The sequence below is a fragment of the Nymphalis io genome, chromosome 20, assembly GCF_905147045.1.
Source record: "Nymphalis io chromosome 20, ilAglIoxx1.1, whole genome shotgun sequence".
NCBI classification, from domain to species: domain Eukaryota; kingdom Metazoa; phylum Arthropoda; class Insecta; order Lepidoptera; family Nymphalidae; genus Nymphalis; species Nymphalis io.
The window spans coordinates 10,490,826-10,511,460 of record NC_065907.1 but is presented as its reverse complement, the minus strand read 5'-3'; the positions used below and the strand labels follow the sequence as shown (position 1 = coordinate 10,511,460).

Here is a 20,635-nt window from a genome sequence, read left to right as displayed (position 1 = left end):
TGGTCATCAACGCCCATAGACATTGGCATTGGTTGAAATGTTAACCATCGTTTACATCAGCAATGTGCCCCCGACCTTGGGAACTAAGATGTTATGTTCTGTGCCTGTAATTACACTTGCTCACTCACCCTTTAAACCGGAACACAACAATACCAAGTACTGCTATTTTGCGGTAGAATATCTGATTAAGCTCGTCTGGGTAGGTACCACCCACTCATTAGATATTCTACCGCAAAACAACAGTACTTGGTATTGTTGTGTTTCGATTTGAAGGGTGAGTGAACCAGTGTAATTACAGAAACAAGTGACATAACATCCTAGTTCCCAAGGTTGGTGGCGGATTGGCGATGTAAGCGATGGTTAACATTTCTTACAATGCCAATGTCTATGGGCATTGGTGACCGCTTACCATCAGGTGGCCCATATGCTCGTCCGCCTACCTATACTATTAAAAAAGACTATTACTTTTGAAGCTGGGCACAGAAAACTTGGCAACAATGACAGTAGAAGACACGTTATTATTGTTAAAGGTTAAAATATATTTTATGTGTTCACCTTGATATACTAAATAAATAATTCGTTACATAAGACGCGTTACCGTACATGATATGGGAAGATGACATTTACATTATATAATTGCTAGCAATGTGCTTAACGATTAAGCCTAATACCGTCAGCATAATAATCCATTCATATAATTTTTCATTACTATTAAATACAGAGGTCAAACATTTATTTTGAATATATAACATTTTTCTGTTACCTGTGGTCGTTAGAAAGTAAATAAACTTGGCTTTGGGATAGTTTTAGTTCTGGTTCTATATAAGTAATATGAAAGAGATTTTCGCTTTAAAAGAGTTTTACATTTAATTTATATAGAAATATTAAGAAATCCTCTAATCATTCATAATATATAATAATCAAATAAGTTAAATTAAACAAGAAAAACAGCTTAGATAAAAAATACAATCTTTTTTCTTGCAACGCTACTTCTTGAATTTGGAACACTTTTTTATTTTGTCTGACCATGAACTTTAAGAATATCATATGACTTCGATACGATAAGAAGGCTCTGTGGACAGATTACATCACTTTTATAAGCCATTAAGTGTATGTAGTAGCGTCATGTAAATACATGACGCTACTACAAACTATCGGTGTAATACGGAAACTTAACTTAAATGTTTAAGTTCAACTCATATTGTTTAATTACACTATATGTTTAGTTACAAATAATGCCAAACAGAACATTTTTGTTTTACTTTTTTTTTTGAATAAAAACATTTCCATAACTTTATTGAATCCCAAGTATTTTAAAAGTGATCTTATTTTTTGCTTTACTTTTTTATTTAGATTAAATTTAAAAAAAAAAATAATGAACATAATGTAACGAAAAATATGTATCAAATAGGCCTTTCGAATTATTTAAATATGTGTATCTGAAACAAAGAGTATCATTTGTTTAAAATACATCACAATATCAGAATGATAATATAATGATATTTTTAAATAATAATTATAATAACAATTATACTTACAATTTATTTATTTTAATAAGATTTACAATACTTATCCGTTCCGCATTTCACTATGAAATGTCAAGTTTTCTGTCAATGAGTCACATAATATAAAATATCAATCATTTATCCTTCAAAAGTATTAAGTATAAGTAGCTGTCAATTTTTTTTTTTATTTTACAAAAGAGTCCTAACTCACTCCTAATAGATAATATGTGCTTACTTGATGTCAAGGATTTGAATCCGTATCTACGTACGTACGTATACTGTTTTGGTATTAGCGTTTAACAGACATTCAAACTTAAGCATTTATAATGTTATTAAAAAATGAGATAAGCTAAAATAAATTTCGAACCCGTAAAAAAATCATTCCTACTTTCTCACCCTTAGCTCGTATTTCTTATTAAAATAAAATAGAACCAAATGGAAGGTATTCTCCTTCGAAACAAAAAAAAGATTTTACAAATCGGTTTATAAATTACGGAATTCTGAGGTAACTAACATAAAAAATCGAATTAGGAACCTTTGTTTTTCAAGTCGGGTAAAAGACAATAATATATAAAATAAAATAAAAATATTACAAAATAATTAACGGAAGTAGCTCTAACATAAGAAACGAATGCGAGTAAGGCTGCTGACTAAAGCTATCATTAAATAAGCTTAAAGTATTAAAGTAGCAACGCGAGTCCGTGACACAGATCTCGTACGAGGCTTTGTATTGACGGCTCGATCTGGATATCTCCATGTTATTTGTAACTTGTTAATTGATGTGTAATGTCAATGACCAATTTTTGCTTAATTTCGTACTTAGTCTAGACTAATTGACATTTAGGATATCTAGGTACTCGATTTGTTGATATTACGTATTGCGTAAGTGTCTTTCGATGAAATCGGATAAGTTTTTTTTAGTAATATCTTAATTATATTTGTTATTTTAAGTGTGATATATATGTTAATATATGTGATGAAAAGATGTTATGCTTCGGGCCAATTTTGGCCACTGTGGTCGTTCTCAACGGACAATAGATTGCGCAGGGGCTTTTATATAAGTGCATGAGAAAAAAATTGAAATTATGCCACATGTATATTCCACTAATCCGCATAGGAGCAGCATTATGGAATAAGCTCCAAACCTTCTCCTCAAAAGGCAGAGGAGGCCTTAGCCCAGCAGTGGGACTTTAACAGACTGTTACTGTACTGTATGAGAAAAAAAAGGAAAATATATAAAAAAATGATATCGTACAGACACTTTTCTAGAAAAAGATCAATGTAAATAGGGTTCCAAAAGATTAAAAAAAACATTGACTTGATATATAATATATAATAAAAGTACGTTAATATTATAAAAAATGTGTACTTATAATGTTTATGCGGTGTTTCAACTATTTATATCAGCAACAACAACGCTACCTCCTGACCAAATCTTAACTGCGTCAGCTGACACTTTTTCCACCGCTACCTAGGCAGCTGAGGATTGTTTTCGTATTTTCAAATATAGCAATGAAATAGTAAAGTTCCATCAGTGGATTGATGAACAAATGACTGAATTTTGTATCGGAACTTTTAAAAGCGCGCAAAGTTTAATAATAATATGACCAGCCATTTTTGTGCGATTAAGTATTAAATATATACACACATAATATTCTTTGTAATAGTTTTATTATGAATGTAAAAACAACTAAATCCCACACCTGTATATAAATGTCACATATAATGTATTTATTTAGAAATGTTAATACGTTCTACTATTTCAAGTCAAATTATTTATTTTTGAAATTAAAAGTTGTTTATCAGATACTATTAAGATCACTGGATCAATCATGGTTTGAATAATAATATATACATATAAATATTTAATTTTGATATATAAAATGTTAGAAGTAAATATATTAACTATATATTAATCCCGCGACTCTGTTTGCTTACAATTTATTTTTCCCGCTATAAATATTTCTAAGTCCATACCCAGGTCTCAGGTTACCTCTATCTTTACGATCGACTTAGTCGTGATGAGATAACGAACAGACAGACAGAGTTACTTTCACATATTTAATATAAGTCAGATAAGCATGACATTATAAATAACTACAACAGAGTACAAATTAAGCACATGAAAATTCAGTGGTGCGTGTCTGTGCCTTTACTCAAAATCTTATGTTTTTTTTTTATTGAATAGGAAGGCGGACGAGCATATGGGGCACCTGATGGTAAGCGGTTACAACGCCCATAGACATTGGTATTGTAAGAAATGTTAACCATCGCTTACATCACCAATCCGCCACCAACCTTGGGAACTAAGATGTTATGTCCCTTGTGATTGTAATTACACTGGCTCACTCACCCTTCAAACCGGAACACAACAATACCAAGTACTGCTGTTTTGCGATATAATATCTGATGAGTGGGTGGTACCTACCCAGACCAGTTTGTACAAAGCTCTACCACCAGTAAGCCGCCGGGTTATCTGTCTTATATGCATATGCTATTAAATTAAATAGAATATTAATTGTGCTACAATGTCATATTTAACGTAATGAGTCGGCAACGGAGGAGGTTTTAGTCAATTATTTTGATGACTTAACGCGTGAAATGTTTGAAATATTTCATTGTTCAACCAATTATGACATCGTAAAAATTTACATTTCACAAACAGTAGTTAGAATTATCCACGAAAGTAGTTTAAGTATCTATGTTATGGGAACGCACGGACAATTGAAATTACAATTAGATGCGAAGCGATAAGTATCTTGTGTGGTTAACAAGATAAAAAAAGTTTATTTTTAGAAATGCATTATAATATTATAATTGTCATTAGTTTTAAATAATTTACGATCGAATATCTATCTACTAAATTATTTAAGATATATTAAATATTAATAATAAAATATTACAAAGATAGTTTTTTTTATTTTGTAACACAGTTGAAGTGGAGTATTTTATTAATTTGATAGCTATATTGATGTTCTTTGGATACAAAGTATGCCGTATGTATTTATAATTTGCATTAATAAAAATTAGAAAAATCAATACATTTTTTGATTAAGGTAACGATGGCTGAAAGGATAAAAGTTTGTAAGAGGAAAGAAAAATTCTTAGGAATATTTAACCTTAAAACAAATGTGTTACAAAGAAAAATTACTAATACTTAATATAGGCATATGATAGGCAATGGATCATCTGATAGTATGGTCATCTTCTCTTTTGAAAATGAACACTGTGTCAATACCGTAACCGTAACCGTAACAGCCTGTGAATGTCCCACTGCTGAGCTAAAGGCCTCCGCACCTCTTTTTGAGGAGAAGGTTTGGAGCTTATTCCACCACGCTGCTCCAATGCGGGTTGGTGGAATACACATGTGGCAGAATTTCAGTGAAATTAGGCACATGCAGGTTTCCTCACGATGTTTTCCTTCACCGTCAAGCACGAGATGAATTATAATCACAAATTAAGCACATGAAAATTCAGTGGTGCTAGCCCGGGTTGGAACCCACGATCATCGGTTAAGATTCACGCGTTCTTACCACTAGGCCATCTCGGCTTTTGTAACTGTGTCAATAGTCATCCCTAAATATAAACTAAACTAAATATATGTCACAGTAGGTGAAAATCCTTCATTTTTGAAGAAAGATCTATAATAATAATAATATCCTGGTATATTTTTCACACACGGCCATCTGATCCCAAATTCAGCTTGTATAAAGCTTGTGCTATGGAAACCAGACAACTGATATACTACATATACTACTTTTTTTTAAATACATACTTATATAGATAATTACACCCAGACTCAAGACAAACAGACATGTTCATGCACACAAATGTCTGTCTTGGGTGGGAATCGAACCCACAACCTTCGGCGTGAAAGGCAAGTATCTACCAATCACGCCAACCGGCTCGTCAAATCCCTCTCAATGCGACTCTAGTCTTTTTTTAATATCCTGGGACATTATTCACACATGGTCATCTGATCCCAAACTAAGCAGAGCTTTATTAAGAGATTAAAACTTAAATGATGGTAAGGGTAAGAAAATTATTTAGATGAGCTTGATCTAAGGTAGGAACTACCCGTTCAACCCACAAACCTCTAACATTAAAAAATTATTTTGGAAATATGTCTGCTTGTAAATTTTGTTTCCGTTCAATAAATCATTATTTTAAACCACATAGATACAAAATATTTTTTTAGTTTGTAAACATATCATGTATCGTCCGACTCCGAAAGTGAGTGCAAAGATGCATTCAGCAGAATCAATTAGGTGGAAGTCACATACTAATGGGAAAAAAAATCACCTTTATCCCAATGATCCTTAACTCCATTTTCAATTGTGAAATGAGAACACTTATTCGCATACTTTCGCAATCGCAGCACGAACGTGTCATCAGATCTGATAAGGGATAAAGGTCGTAAAAGGTTCCAAGTGTTGAAACAATTAATGTCAAACTTTACGAGTTATCACGACTCATGGTTTACGAGACGGTAACGACACATCAGATGTTAGGGGTTATTTTCACTCATGGAAAGATATATCTGGTTGTAAGCAAGAAATATAAACGCTTCTACCATTTGTCTGGGAACTGCGCCGTGTGTTAAATGACGCAGTTCCATGACTGTGGTTTTCCCGCAACCATGTGGGTGGTTGAGTCGAGACAAATGACAAATTCGCTTAAGAAAAATACACTGAGTTACTTCTTATGGCAACAACGTATGTCTAGGTCTATTGAGTTAAGCCCAGGCAAGCACCACTGAAAATTCATATCGAGTGCATTTGTGTTTGTAATTCATCTCGGACTCCGCGGTGAAGGAAAACATCGTGAAGAAGCTTGGATGTGGCGGACAAAAATCTGCCACGTGTATCCACTATCCCGCATTGGAGCTGCGTGGTGGAGTAAGCTCCAAACCTTCTCAATTACAGGCTGTTACTTTACTCTTTTACTATATACTATTAACTTCAATTAAATAATAAATATATATATATATATATATATGAAATCTAAAAAACTTACACACAATCCATGATCCATGTGCAACAGTAACAGTAACAGTCTGTTTATGTCCCACTGCTGGGCTAAGGCCTCCTCTCCCTTTTTGAGGAGAAGGTTTGGAGCTTATTCCACCACGCTGCTCCAATGCGGGTTGGTAGAATACACATGTGGCAGAATTTCAATGAAATTAGACACATGCAGGTTTCCTCACGATGTTTTCCTTCACCGTTAAAGCACAAGATGAATTATAAACACAAATTAAGCACATGAAAATTCAGTGGTGCTTGCCCGGGTTTGAACCCACGATCATCGGTTAAGATTCACGCGTTCTTACCACTTTCTTACCATGTGCAACATACATATTAAATTACATTAACAATTAATGTATAAATTGTAACCCTTTGTTTTTCAATATGTCTTTTGATCAATGATTATTTGGTTTTAAAATACGAACAATACAAGCCACATATTGTATGAAATCATACGACCTTATTTTCACATCGCAATTTCCCCACAAAAGCCTAATCTTCTGTCTTGCTGTCTCGTTTTTATGGCGCTTTGTTGAGCTGCGATTTATTTGATGTTGAGGTCAATCAAATAAACGTTTACAACAATAAATATCAAATAATCTTATTATTTATTGTTACATTCAAGGCAATTTTAATATTTCGTAATTGTAATAATTCTTGTGAATGAATCACAACAGTCGCCCAATCATTGAAAGTTAGAAAACTCATCGTATTTACTGTTTTAGTGTAATCAATTTATATTTAATTGATTTAAAAAATGTATATATTAGGATTTTAAGAGGAATGAATATAATATACTAGTTTTCGCCCGCAGCTTCGCCGCTTTTCAAACTCTTTATTTAATTCGGTTCTTCGATTTAACTGTGAATACGTAACAGACAAACAAAGTAACTTTCGCATTTATTATAGATTAGAACATTAGTATAGACTTTGTGGCTAACGCATTGCGATGAGCGCTGGCTATGAGAGATAGGTTTTACCTTAGTATCCAAACGTTATGTTTTTTTCTAAGTTATATGTTTTGTTCTAAGATACGAAATGGTTGCTGGAAATATACATTTAAGAATATAAATTAGTTAATAAGTTGTGATTCGATATATGTGAATATAAATTACTGCAATATGAGGTATATAAACCGATCTAATAAATAGCATCCATTCTAATACACATCTTCGCGAACATCTCGTGTTATGTCACTCGGAATTATGTCATCGTTGTTACGCCAAAGCCATCAGCGTCTGTACCGGCGATTCCCATGAGATACCATCAATTCTGTTTCTGTCGGAGATCCAAAATCGATACGGCGCTAAGCTCGGTTCACACTATCATACATAAATAATATAATTTATTAGTAAATTGTAACTTAATACGAAATGGATTAAAAAAAGATAAATCTGAATATTGATTCATATTCGGTTACAATTAAAATTGGATTACATTATATAGAAAATGTTCTCGAAAGCAAAGAGATATATTTTTAAATTTATCTGATAGAATAGGCAGACGAGGAAATGGGTCACCTTCCATCACGGACATTACCACTACTGGAAGTATAAACCACTCCTTAGACCGTCACACTACGATATAAGATGTTATATCCTATAATTACACTAGCTCTCTCAAAATTACACCAACCCGCATTGCAGCAGCGTGGTGGAAAAAGCGACAAATCTTCTCAGTGGCACATTAATCACTATTCAAATGAAGTAGATGGCACCCAGATTGCACAAAACCCAGTACGCAGGCGCAGTATTCGAGCATAGTCACGCCCCGTCTGCACCAGCCCAAAGAGGTTCTAACGAATTTATCTTGTTGCATAAGGTGATGGGAAACAGTACTTAGCTGTTATAATGCAATGATGTTATTGTATTTTGTTTTTACTCATTAATATTGGTTAATTGGTAAAGTGAACATATGTTAAACATGGATACAAAGGATGTCTGTTTGTAAATATAACTCAGGATGTGGTCTATTTACACGAAGATTATAAGTACAAAAATTTTCATACATATTGGTTATGGATATATATAGGTTTAAAGGTTGTCTTATCACTAAGTAGCGATCTCTCCAAGCGAATTATACGGGCGAGACAAATATAAATATAACCTAAGTAATCAAATGACACTATATATCCGTAAATATCCGAGAAATACGTAAAAAGTCACAAACTCTATGTATATATCACATACGACCGTTAAAAAATCCAGCTGATGATCGTTTATAATGTAATTAATCGTAAAGTACAATGAACTTAAGTTATATGTGAACAAAAACGATGTTTCTAATAATAAATCTCAATAGTCCGCGATCTGAGATCGACGCGGGAGTGTGGGTGAAAGCTTGTGCGTGCGGTTACGCTGCGCGCGCATGCCGTGCGATGAAAGTTGAATCATATCGTGTAATGCAGTAATATTTAAACAAATAAACGTCTCCGGCCGCTGTACGATTACCTCATATAATTATAGCTGATCAATGACTATAATGATTTGTAACAACAGTTCAATGTCCCACAGATGGGATTAGTATGATGATAGAAATATACAAACATTGCATAAACGACTGAAAGAAAAATTGGAATACTAAGTTATCTTCTACACTCACTTCGAGTATCACTCGTTAAATGTTGAAAATTTTTGACGTGCATATCCTTTAATTAGATTATAATCAAAGTCGCATATCACTTTCTGACATTTCAGGATCGTATTCACGTAGAGTTTCGAGTTATAGTTAGCTCTATAAATTTCATTGCATTAAAGAACTGAGATGGTCATGTATATAGAATACATCAAAGCATTCTGAAAAAGCCAAAATTGAAAGATTGATTGTGGTCGTGTAATTTTTTTTTTTTAATTAAAAACTTTAAGGGTTAAGTTAAGTAAAGTTTTACAAGTTAAGTATTAATATTTTCGTCAACGCAACGAACGTCTAAGCGCTTCGTCATTAAAATAAGTATTTAGAACGTATTGCGTAACAGGTACTTAGTTTAATTGGTGTAATTTTACACGTGCGAATGTTGCTTACGTTGTTTAAGTTCACTGTAATAAGAATATTTAAGTATTTATGTTATTAAGTCGTAACGAGGGTCACGGGTTCATATATTTACTAATGTTATAAATGCGAAAGTAACTGCGTCTGTGTGTTAGGCTTTCAAGGCTGAACCACTGAACTGATTTTGATGATTTTTTATAGACTAGGTAGACAGACGAGCGTTTGGGCTACCAGGGTAGGTGGTCATCAATACTCATAGACTTTGGCATTGTAAGAAATGTTGACCATGGCTTACATCGCGAATGTGCTAACAACCTTGGGAACTAAGATGTTATGTCCCTTGTGTTAGTAATTATACTGGTTCACTTACTCTTTAAACCGGAACACAACAATACCAAGTACTGCTGTTTTGCGGTAGAATATCTGATGAGTGGGTAGTACCTACCCAGACAAAACCATCTACTACCCAGACCCAGACGAGTCTGAAACGCAAGAAAGGACATGTGCTACTTTTTATACTTAGGTATAAACACCAACCACCTCCTTTTAAGACACCAGCGAAAGGGCGGTCGAATACTAGTATTCATATGAATATATATTTATGGCACATTTCATCAAAACAAATACTTTTGCGTTATTTAAAAACCTTCGAAAAGTCAATAAAATCAGTAAAAAATATAAACATAACAAAATATCTTACTATCGCAACGGTAATAAATATCAATTTGGTTTTCCACCATTTCGAAGTCAAAAACATTGCTTGACATTTAATTTCAAAAAACAGCCCTTAATACTGCATTCGAAAATCGTTATAAACATCGAAGCGACAAAAATAATTTTTGAAAGCAACCAATTGACCGTGACTTTTAAGAGAGAATGTTTGAAGGTATACAGATGGTGCTTAAAGTATTGAATAACGTTCATTGGCTCTAGTTTAACATTTAATTACATTATAAACTTTATTTTAATTTGGTATAAAAGCCATTGTTCCCTGGCAGGTTGTTAATTCAGTTGATGAACCTTTAGGATGACATATGGCGAATGAGGAACTCTCTTAAAAATATATAATTTTTAAATTAATTTAAGTAAATTATATTATTTAATAAAATGAAATTTAAATATATAAAATCTTTTCCCTATTTTCATAGTGATATTTATTAAAATAAACTTTTATTTTTACGAAACACGTCAAAAGTATCATATATTAATAATAATAACGATTTTAGTATTTCTTAACAATAAATTCAGATAATAAATTCGCTATCGCATAATAATTGTATTTTTATTGCAGACAAAAAATCTGGTTGACACGGTGGCTAGCTTGTAGGACTGGTGATAGCTTCATATCCTGGGTCGGGTAAATATAAGCCAGTCAAGTCAAGCAAATTGATGTCCCATCCGTGAGACAGGACATTCGATACGACCGTAAAGAGTTCAAGTGTAAGATACGATACAGACTTTACGTGCTATCCGAGGCGAGGTCTTGTACATTGCAAACTTCCAGACTGAAAGAGAAAACCCCAATAACATTTACTGGCGCAACCCGGGGCTTCGCACAAGCTTATAAGGCCTACAAAGCAATTCAACTTATACATAGTCTATGTGTTCGTGCCCTTTCATTATTTTACTTGCTTTATATTTTTAATTGCTCATAACTTTTTTATAATATATATACTTTTTATATATATTTATTTATTTGGAGCTCCCAAATAAATAAATAAGGAAATATAATCTTCCAAAATTCAACATAATAAAAATGATGATTTGACATTGTATCAATATAATATCAATAGAATTGATCAAACATTATAATCTTATTTACTTTTGAACGCTTTCTTTAATGTAACAAATAGTAAATAACATGTATATAACTGATATGACAATCAATCACAGCGACGCATTCGTATCTGTCACTAATCGATTTTAAATTCCATGTTTAAATGATTGTTGCAAAATTTTCGCATCGCACTTTGACCTACGGATTGCGGACTTCAAATGCAAACATGCTGTGGCCCGCCGCAAATTGCAGGCTCGAATACAAGCGAGTTTTCAATTGTTAGCCACCGAATTTTCATTTGTTTAATTTGTGTTTATAATTCGTTCTATGCTCGATGGTGAAAACTTCGCTGAAAGTTGCAAGTTGTGAAAATCCTGTAACACGTGTGTACTAACACGCGTTGGGGCATCATGGTGAATTCAGTTCTGTGTCTTTTCTTCAAAAGAAGATGAGGCGTTAACCCAACAATGGGATTTACACAGGTTGTTTCATTTTAATGGAAAATATAGAAAAAGACGGTAATGATAAAAGCTCGGCCTCATCATACACATCCAAACTAAGATATATTAATTATTACTTACTCGTATATCAATTTCAAATCGCCACTTACTCCTACGTACGACATAATTATATATGTTACAAGTAATAACATAATTATTATTATAAACATAATCAGATTAATATATAAAATAAGGTATTGATTCACGGAGGCTGTGATTACGTCACGTCCGCTCCATGTTGAATACAATATCTTTCCAAAGCATTAAAATCAATATACAAAAAAATTGGGTGCAGCCCGTAAGATCCACACGACTAACTTCCCAGAGGTGAGGAATAATAAATATTGAATACAAATCGATTCCAAAAATTTTGTGAGTTTGCTTTTTTTATTATTTTTTATTTTTCCTAAAAAGCAGTTGTACCGATTTTGCTCATTGTCATTACATATCATTACGCGTTGAATGAGCCCAGTTCCATGTCAATATCATATTTGGTTTGCGAGATAATATATATAAACTGAACATATTTTATTAAATATACAGCCTTGTTCATCAGCCTTTATTTAATGGGATGTTTAGATTTCCAGGCAGCATAACAATCGAAGTTTTACGATTACGTACTATGTATAATACAATACAAAAATCTATATATTGTCTTAACTTTAAAGTATGACTAAAGATACACACGAAACGTGAATAAAACTGGCAATGAGTGTTTACTTCCAATGTTATTAAAAATGTTATGTGAATATCGCGGTATATCTTAATACGCGTGCAAATTGTTTATCCGATATAATCAGTCACGCTGTGTAGTTGAAAGCTACAAAATACTATCTCTTTTGTATTTATTTGTGAAATTAATGTATCGTTTAAGGCCTGTCCTATGCGAGTTACGTAGGCGTTAAAATTTGTAATAACTTTATATATCGCCTTAATATCGATGTCACGATGAAGCATGCCTTTTTTATTTCTAAACTTTTAGAACTATTTTTTTTTATTTAGGACAACCAACAGTATACATTAGATAGACAATTAAAAAGAGGTTAAAAAGTTATTCGATAAATGTTCTACTAATTATAGGCTATCACATCATTCATAAAAAGCATCACATTATGAATAGTCATTAAATAAAGTCAATCATTAAATATTACAAGTCCGTAAAAATACAAATATCATCTTTAAAATTATTAAAAAATTAGTAATTTTGTGTCCCTTGTGCCTGAAGTATCACTGGCTCACACAGTATTGCTGTTTAGCGATAGAATACGTGATGAATGCAGTGGTACCGACTCAGCCTTGCACAAAGCCCTTCCACCAAAATATATAATTATTACATTATTCTACATTTATAAAATAGCACTTGTCGGAATAAATAAACATCCGACTCGTTCCTAAGACATCAAATCACAGCAAAAAGTCATAGTATCTCCTTAGATATAACTAAGTTAGAATATAATTATAACTATAAAGTATAGGTGAATATAGTATATAGGTGAATATTAATATACCTACTTATTAAAACTCAAACACTGACTAACTGACTGGCATACAAAGCGAAGGTTAAACCGTTGGGTTTTATAACATAAAATTTTCAAACATATTTACTAATAATATGAACAAAAATAAAAATGTTATTTACTAATATAGTAATAATAATCTTCTTGAAGTCGGCAAGTGTGTGAAGGGACGGCCCACTCGATTCCCCAAAGGCCGTCACTCGTTTTATAATCGCAAATGTTGCAAAACGGACGCTCTATCGTGAGGTCTAGTCGACAAACGCCGAATATTATAATACGTCCAAATAAAAAACAAAGAAACTTACGGCCTTACTTATAAATTATAAATGTTATTGTTGTATCTTTTTCTTTCGAACATCAAATCAATAATAATATAAAAGATAAATCAGTGTTCGTAAACACTCGCTAAAATATCTTTATAAGTAACGCCATTGGTACTTATTTTAGTTTCCGCATAGTCTTCAATATATTAAAGAAACAATGTACGAGTATATCAGGACTTTTGAGAATTGAGAGTATTTTATAAAGTATAAAAAGGTTATGCATATATTTTTATTACATTATATATATAATATATATGTAATAATAACATACTGAAGAACTTCCTATAGATGTTCTATACTTTGATTACACTATTGAAGAATAAAACGATTTGATGCCACCGTTTTTTATATATATTATAAAAAATTCAAAAACTTCCGTAAACTATATTAAATAGGGAATCTTGCCATCGCGATGTAGAAATATTACCGTTATTACATAGCGCCATCTAGTACTCAAAGTTGGAATTAAAACAAACTCATAAAGTAGTAATTAACAATTAAATCGCTCAACGCGTAACTTGCACCGAACACGAATTAGATCGCACATGTAGCAATTCTCATCTCTGTTCACATGACTATGTCGAATCTTATTCAATATCTATTATATATTCAGAAGTCAAACGTATTACGACACAGTAAATAATCTATCAAATGATACATTGTAGTGTTATTATGAACAAGATTCGTTAGAGTACGATTACAAAAATAACTTTTGTTCTTATTCTAAAATCCGGAGACAATTGGATATAATTTCACTGCGTTTTTACATCAAGATCCTCTTGGTATCTCTGATTAGTTGATTTCTCTCGGAACGTGTCGGGTTGTCAATTAAAAAAATGTGTATTCGAGTATACACACACTTGCACTATTGCACTTGCAATATTGAAAGAAATTGCCTAGACTTCTAGATTGGCCACTGTGGGCGAATTTCAAACTCCGAAATATTACCGTAACCGTAACAGCCTGTGAATATCCCACTGCTGGGCTAAAGCCCTCCTCTCCTCTTTTTTTGAGAAGGTTTGGAGCTTATTCTACCACGCTGCTCCAATGCGTGTTGGTAGAATAAACATGTGGCAGAATTTCAGTGAAATTAGACACATGCAAATATTAAGCACAATGATATTATGTACATTATACAAATATATTTTTTAAAGTGGCTTTCATCGCGATAAAAGACACATATATAAACACTACATACGTATTATTTATCATTAAAAATATAAAATATGTTGAAAAGGATTTTTAAGTATCTTGGCAACGCTTCGTAATTGAGCCAAAACATCAAAAGTGTACTTCGAATACAGATTGTAATTTCAAATACAAAGTTAATAATGCACTTTTACCCGCTACAAGATTTTCGTTACTCATTTGATTTACTATCATTACGCGGAATGTTCCGTGATGTAATGTCTATTACGGGAGATAACAAGAGTGACTATTATTATTTTTTCTAAATGAAAACTAAAAAAATTAACTATGTGTTACATCTCTATACGTTCTCTCATTAAGATTGTATGTAACGTCGATTCTTTTATTTATTATTCAAGGGAAGTGAATTTTCCACTGCTTTTTAACTCGTTTAGCAATCAACACATTTAAATTTTAACTTGGACTACCCACAAAAATTTTGACAACAAAAAAATAGATATTTATATTTGTTCTCAAACCGAATGACAGTTTTTGTAATTAAAATAATATTAATGTTGTATGCAATAGTTACATAACACTACGAGGTGTAGTGAAAAGTTGCTTCTTTCTCTTTAGGCCTGGGCTAAATGCCCTTAAAATTTGTTTATTTATTTAATACTAAGGCACTCTAACAAAAATACATATCAAAGGTAATAAATACGACATTAGTACATGGTGTATAAATGTACCATGGACAAAACAGTATGCACAAGAATAGTGTCGAATATCGATAACATGAATTAAAACTATTTCATAAAATTAAAATATCTATGTTTGTATGTATCACGTTACCAATGAGGTGGTATTTAATAATTATGAAGAATAATAATGTCTGATTAGTTTTTTATGCGATTCGATTGAAATTATTGAATTCTATAGCAGCATAACATTTCTTTTTGAAATAATTAAAAGTGTCGAAACCCATATATACGCGTTATATGGTCCTGGCATTTGAGATATGGATTTAATATTCCCTAGATTTGTTTTACTCCGAAGATTTCGAAATCAAAAGAAAATTATAAATATCATGCATAATCTTGTAAAGAAATATTAGATTTCTATCACTAAGAAATATATAAGGTAATATATAAGTAAAGTTATGGTAACAACTAGCATATAACGCTGTAAATAGAGTCTGGAGTTTCCACTATACTGCACCAATTCGGATTGGTCGCATTACGACACATTATTTAGTCACAAATTGCATGTCTTAATTTAATTTGAATATTTTTAAGTCAAGATTTCGCTATATTTAATGAAATTTTGTATTAAATTTAATAAATTATAATTAAATATATTATCTCAAAGAAAAAATAAATATTGTATTGAATTTTTTGACATATTTAGTTTAAAATTATTTTTAATGATTTATTTAACAAATTATAAATTAAGTTCGCACAACTTTAATTTAAAATTTTATTTCTATAATTAAAGAATAGAATCAAAATCACTCCAAAAATCATGATTGTGCAGAAATCAGTGTGAATACAATAACATTTTTCTCTCTTTACGTAATATAAATAAATTTAATTTACTCTACAATCTACATGTTTGGTTAGCCTTACTTAAACAATATGCTAATCTCTTTGTATTATCCTTCAATTTATAGAAAGAACATGTATCGGTAATTAACGACGTAGGAAGGCCAATGCTGTATACAGAGATACTGACAAAGCCTTCCGCAGTCTCTTGAATCTTAACATTTTAAATATAACAAAGATAGTTTTGAATCATTTAAATTAAATAAACATATTTATAGAAATCAAACCCGGACAAGTACCACTGAATTTTGATGTGCTTAATTAGTGATTTGTGATTATAATTCATCTCGTGATTGACGGTGAAGGAAAACGTCAGGAAACCTGCAGGTGTCTAATTTCACTGAAATTCTGCCACATATGTATTCCACTAACCCGCACTAGAGCAGCGTGGTGGAATAAGCTCCAAAACTTTCTCCTCAAAAAGAGAGAGGAGGCCTTAGCCCAGCAGTGGGACATTCACAGGCTGTTACTGCTTACTGTATAGGAAGCAAACAAACTAATGGTTGACCTAAGCGTAAGAGGTAGTAACAAATGTATGTAGATATTTAAGAAGTACATAATGTATGTATGTCATATATTATATTAATAGGTTCTATATATATGATATAAGTAACATCCTGTGAATATTCCAATGATGGGCTAAGGCCTCCTTTCCCGTTTTGAGGAGAAAGTTATTAATATTCATTCATATATCAGCCTAGACAGCCCTGTGGCTAGAACAAGTAAATCTTGAACGAAGAATTTGGGTTAAAAACCGCGCAGACTATAAAAGTTTCATTTCCTCATTTTGTATTTATAAAAAAAACGTATCTGTATCCGCCAATCCGCATCGGAACAGCTTTGTGGAATAAGGCCAGCAGTGGGTCAAATGCGAGCTTTAACTTATTTACTTTTCTGTATTAGATGTAAATATTAAATTTGAATTAATACGAGTAGTAGATCTTTAAGCGGCTTATAAAATAAATAAATAAAATGTATTCATCTCGTAATAACACAGATACATAATTTACCTCTTCAAATTAAAATTAAAAACATTAAAAAAAGTTGTTTCCGAGTTACCGTCGTGTGATCGTTGAAATCTTTTATATGGCATTCAAATATCGAACGTTTTGTATAGCGCATTACGTGCGTCATTGATTCTTATAATAACGTATTATTGATTAAAACAGTTATTTGTTTATAACAAAATAAAAAAAAAAATTATGTAAAAACTTATTTTCGTCATTACCGCATTTCTCAAGTAAAACCACAAGCTATAGCTTGTTATGGAGTTGTAAAAGTTCAATTGAGGTAAACATTATCAAGGCTATCTTTGTTTTGTGTAGTAATGAGTAGATATTCAATGGTTTTATATATAAAGTTGTTTGTTTTTAAATTTAGGGAAGGCTAAGCAATATGGAAGTAGTCGATTCGATTCTGATCATTTGGGGCGTTCCTGCTAGCACAAACTATTCTTTGATAACAATCTGTCTTTAATTTAATATATAATGATGCTAATATATTACTTCAACGTACATGTAAATTGAATTACAGTTTATAGTTAATATTTATTCTTGATACTTATAATAATTGTAGAAGAAAAACCTATAAAACAATACCAAAATAGTTTATAAAATTAAAAACTTCAACAATTTTGAATCATTAATTTATCCTCATGTCAGTTTAATGTATAGATTCGTTTCATAATTTTGTCACAAAGACGAGGCGGGAAGAAAAACTATAAAATGAAATCTAATTGTCTCACTATTGTTATAATATATTAGGTTTATAATATATTAGCTTTTTCAATCGTAACATAAACATGTTTTTTTTATAATTTAATAATTAGTTGAAACCCACTTGTATTGGGTTATGTAATGAATATAATTTATACATATGAGAAATGAGCAAAAAGGCCAACTAATGACAAAAACAATTTTGCTCATACCCGTTTACTATTTCAGATATTAGGTGCCTAGTATAACTAATATTATTAATATAATAATTTAGCATCCTCGTTACATGAAATTACGTTACTAAGCTTAAGCATTAATGTTTAATAATTGTTATAGATAAAAAGTTATAATCAATATTTTATTAGCGAAAATCAGAATGTTTAAATTATTTTTTATTTCAAAAGAACGTTACCGAAATAATAAGAAAATATACTTCATATTCATAATAATAATATCCTGGAACATTATTTACATACACACTATGGAAACCAGACAACTGATATACTACATATACTACTTTTCTTTTGTAAATACATACTTATATAGATAATTACACCCAGACTCAGGGCAAACAATCATATTCATTCACACAAATGTTTGTCCTGGGTGGGAATCGAACCCACAACCTTCGGCATGAAAGGCTCATTAAATATAAATAAAGAAGCTTTTACCGTTGTTATATAATTTTTTCATTAATTAATAAATATAAATTACTGATTCAGATGGACCATTCTATAAGGACAAAATTCAATTTACAACATATATCGTCATTTTCAATTTGCGTCAGTATGTATTTACATTATAAATAGGCTTTGATTAATATATAAACAATATACAATGGGACTCACCAGAACAGAGGCGTTTCTTCACAGTTCACAAGATTCAAATCACTTCACAAGCAAAGTTAGATCACTTAGTATGTGCTTACGAGCTGTGAAAAAGCAGTTAATTTCATAACAATATGTGTAACTGTAAAACGTTTTACTATAAACTATATAAAACAAACAAATGTTTATGATATATCGAAAGAAAAATTTATCTTAATAATGGTATATACAGAATTAATTACAGTGCAGAAGACATATATTTCCTATATTGTATAAGAGTAAAGTAACAGAATGAACAAAAACCGCGGCGGTTTAAACAATGATTCTCACGGCTGATTACGCAAAAATTGCACTTAATTAAACCTATTTAAAAAAACGATTCGGACAATGTCTAGATATTTGACAACGATAAACGATAACTACGAGTATATAGCTCATTGTTTAAGAATACAATAATTTTTGAGGTCAGTCAAAAATATTTTTTTAATAAAAAAAATAGTTACAATGTTTAATTGGTTTTTTATTGTTATTTAAAACTGTAGAGGATATGATATGATATGATAATATGAATTAAAATTCCTTTGATTATAAAAGTAAAAAAAAAATAAAAATAAATTCACAATTCGAAAGCACAGAAATGAAACAAAAAGCTCGACACTTAGAAAACCGAATAATAAAATATTTCGCTTACAAAATTTAATATTTTGATACTGCTGAGGCGAGGAGATGAGACGCGCGTTCGTCGGAGACTGCGATGTTACCAGCGCTGCGCCGGCGCATCGCATCGCGTCGAAAGGATGCGGTGTTGCGATACCGGAATGTCTCGTGAAAGCGAGGGTGGCGTGTCAAGGTCGGGATGGTTTTTTTATAATTAAGTAAAATTACATCTTAATGTTCGTTGCCGTTACTCCCACTTGAAGTAAGTTATTACAATTATGTCATAAAGACATTTATTAAGGTCACTGTACGTATTAAAAATGTAGAGCTAAAGTAAAGTAACATGGTGTTTGCTAGCGACTTAAGTTGCTCGATTTTTTTGAAGAAATTAACACAAAATATAAATATGAAATAACTTCAAAGCTATTAATTGTCGTAAACGTTATGAGTAACCTGGAATTATAACGTATAAATGTATAGGTTAATTTTTTTTAACCCTCTGAGTGTTCAAGTATGATGTGAAAATCCCTGGTAAACATTTGACCTACGTTGTATTAATAGTCCTCGCATGTCCCACTAGCATTCTCTCCTCTTAAGTAAAGTACTTAGAGATTATTCCACTAATGTAATTTGATGGACAAAAATATGACAAACATATGTCACTTAATCCGTCACATGCAGGTTTCCTCGCGATATTTTAACGCCAACACTAAGCGCGATTTAACACAAATCAAGCATTAAAACTGTGTGATGTTTGTCCGGGTTTGAATCTACGATAAACGGTTATCTACATGTTCTATCCACTGAATCATGAAGGCTCTATTACTACAAATTACACGTAATCAGAATAACATTAAGTAATCAGTTCAAAGCCGTGATTTCCTAAATCATTGTTTAGATAATCTGATAAGCCATAGATAGCAGCATCCGTATATTATTCTAAATAATTCCTTAACCCAAAATATTCGCAGAGGTCAGGTGGTAACTATGTAAAAATTGTTAACTTAGTAAAATACCAGAAAGATACGTGAAAAGATAACATGAATGTCGCATATAATATAAGTATATAGTGT

The 20,635-nt window shown here is 31.6% G+C and overlaps 1 long non-coding RNA gene across 1 annotated transcript in view; it reads right to left on the bottom strand.

The window, feature by feature from the left end:
- Nucleotides 1–19,681, bottom strand: part of LOC126776459 (uncharacterized) — a 39,814-nt gene extending 20,133 nt beyond the window's left edge. The window contains exons 1-2 of the long non-coding RNA XR_007669952.1: nt 19,597–19,681; nt 18,927–19,009 (exon numbers count right to left, since the gene is read on the bottom strand). This is a non-coding gene — a long non-coding RNA (uncharacterized LOC126776459). The remainder of the gene's footprint in view (nt 1–18,926; nt 19,010–19,596) is intronic.
- Nucleotides 19,682–20,635: the final 954 nt, after the last annotated feature.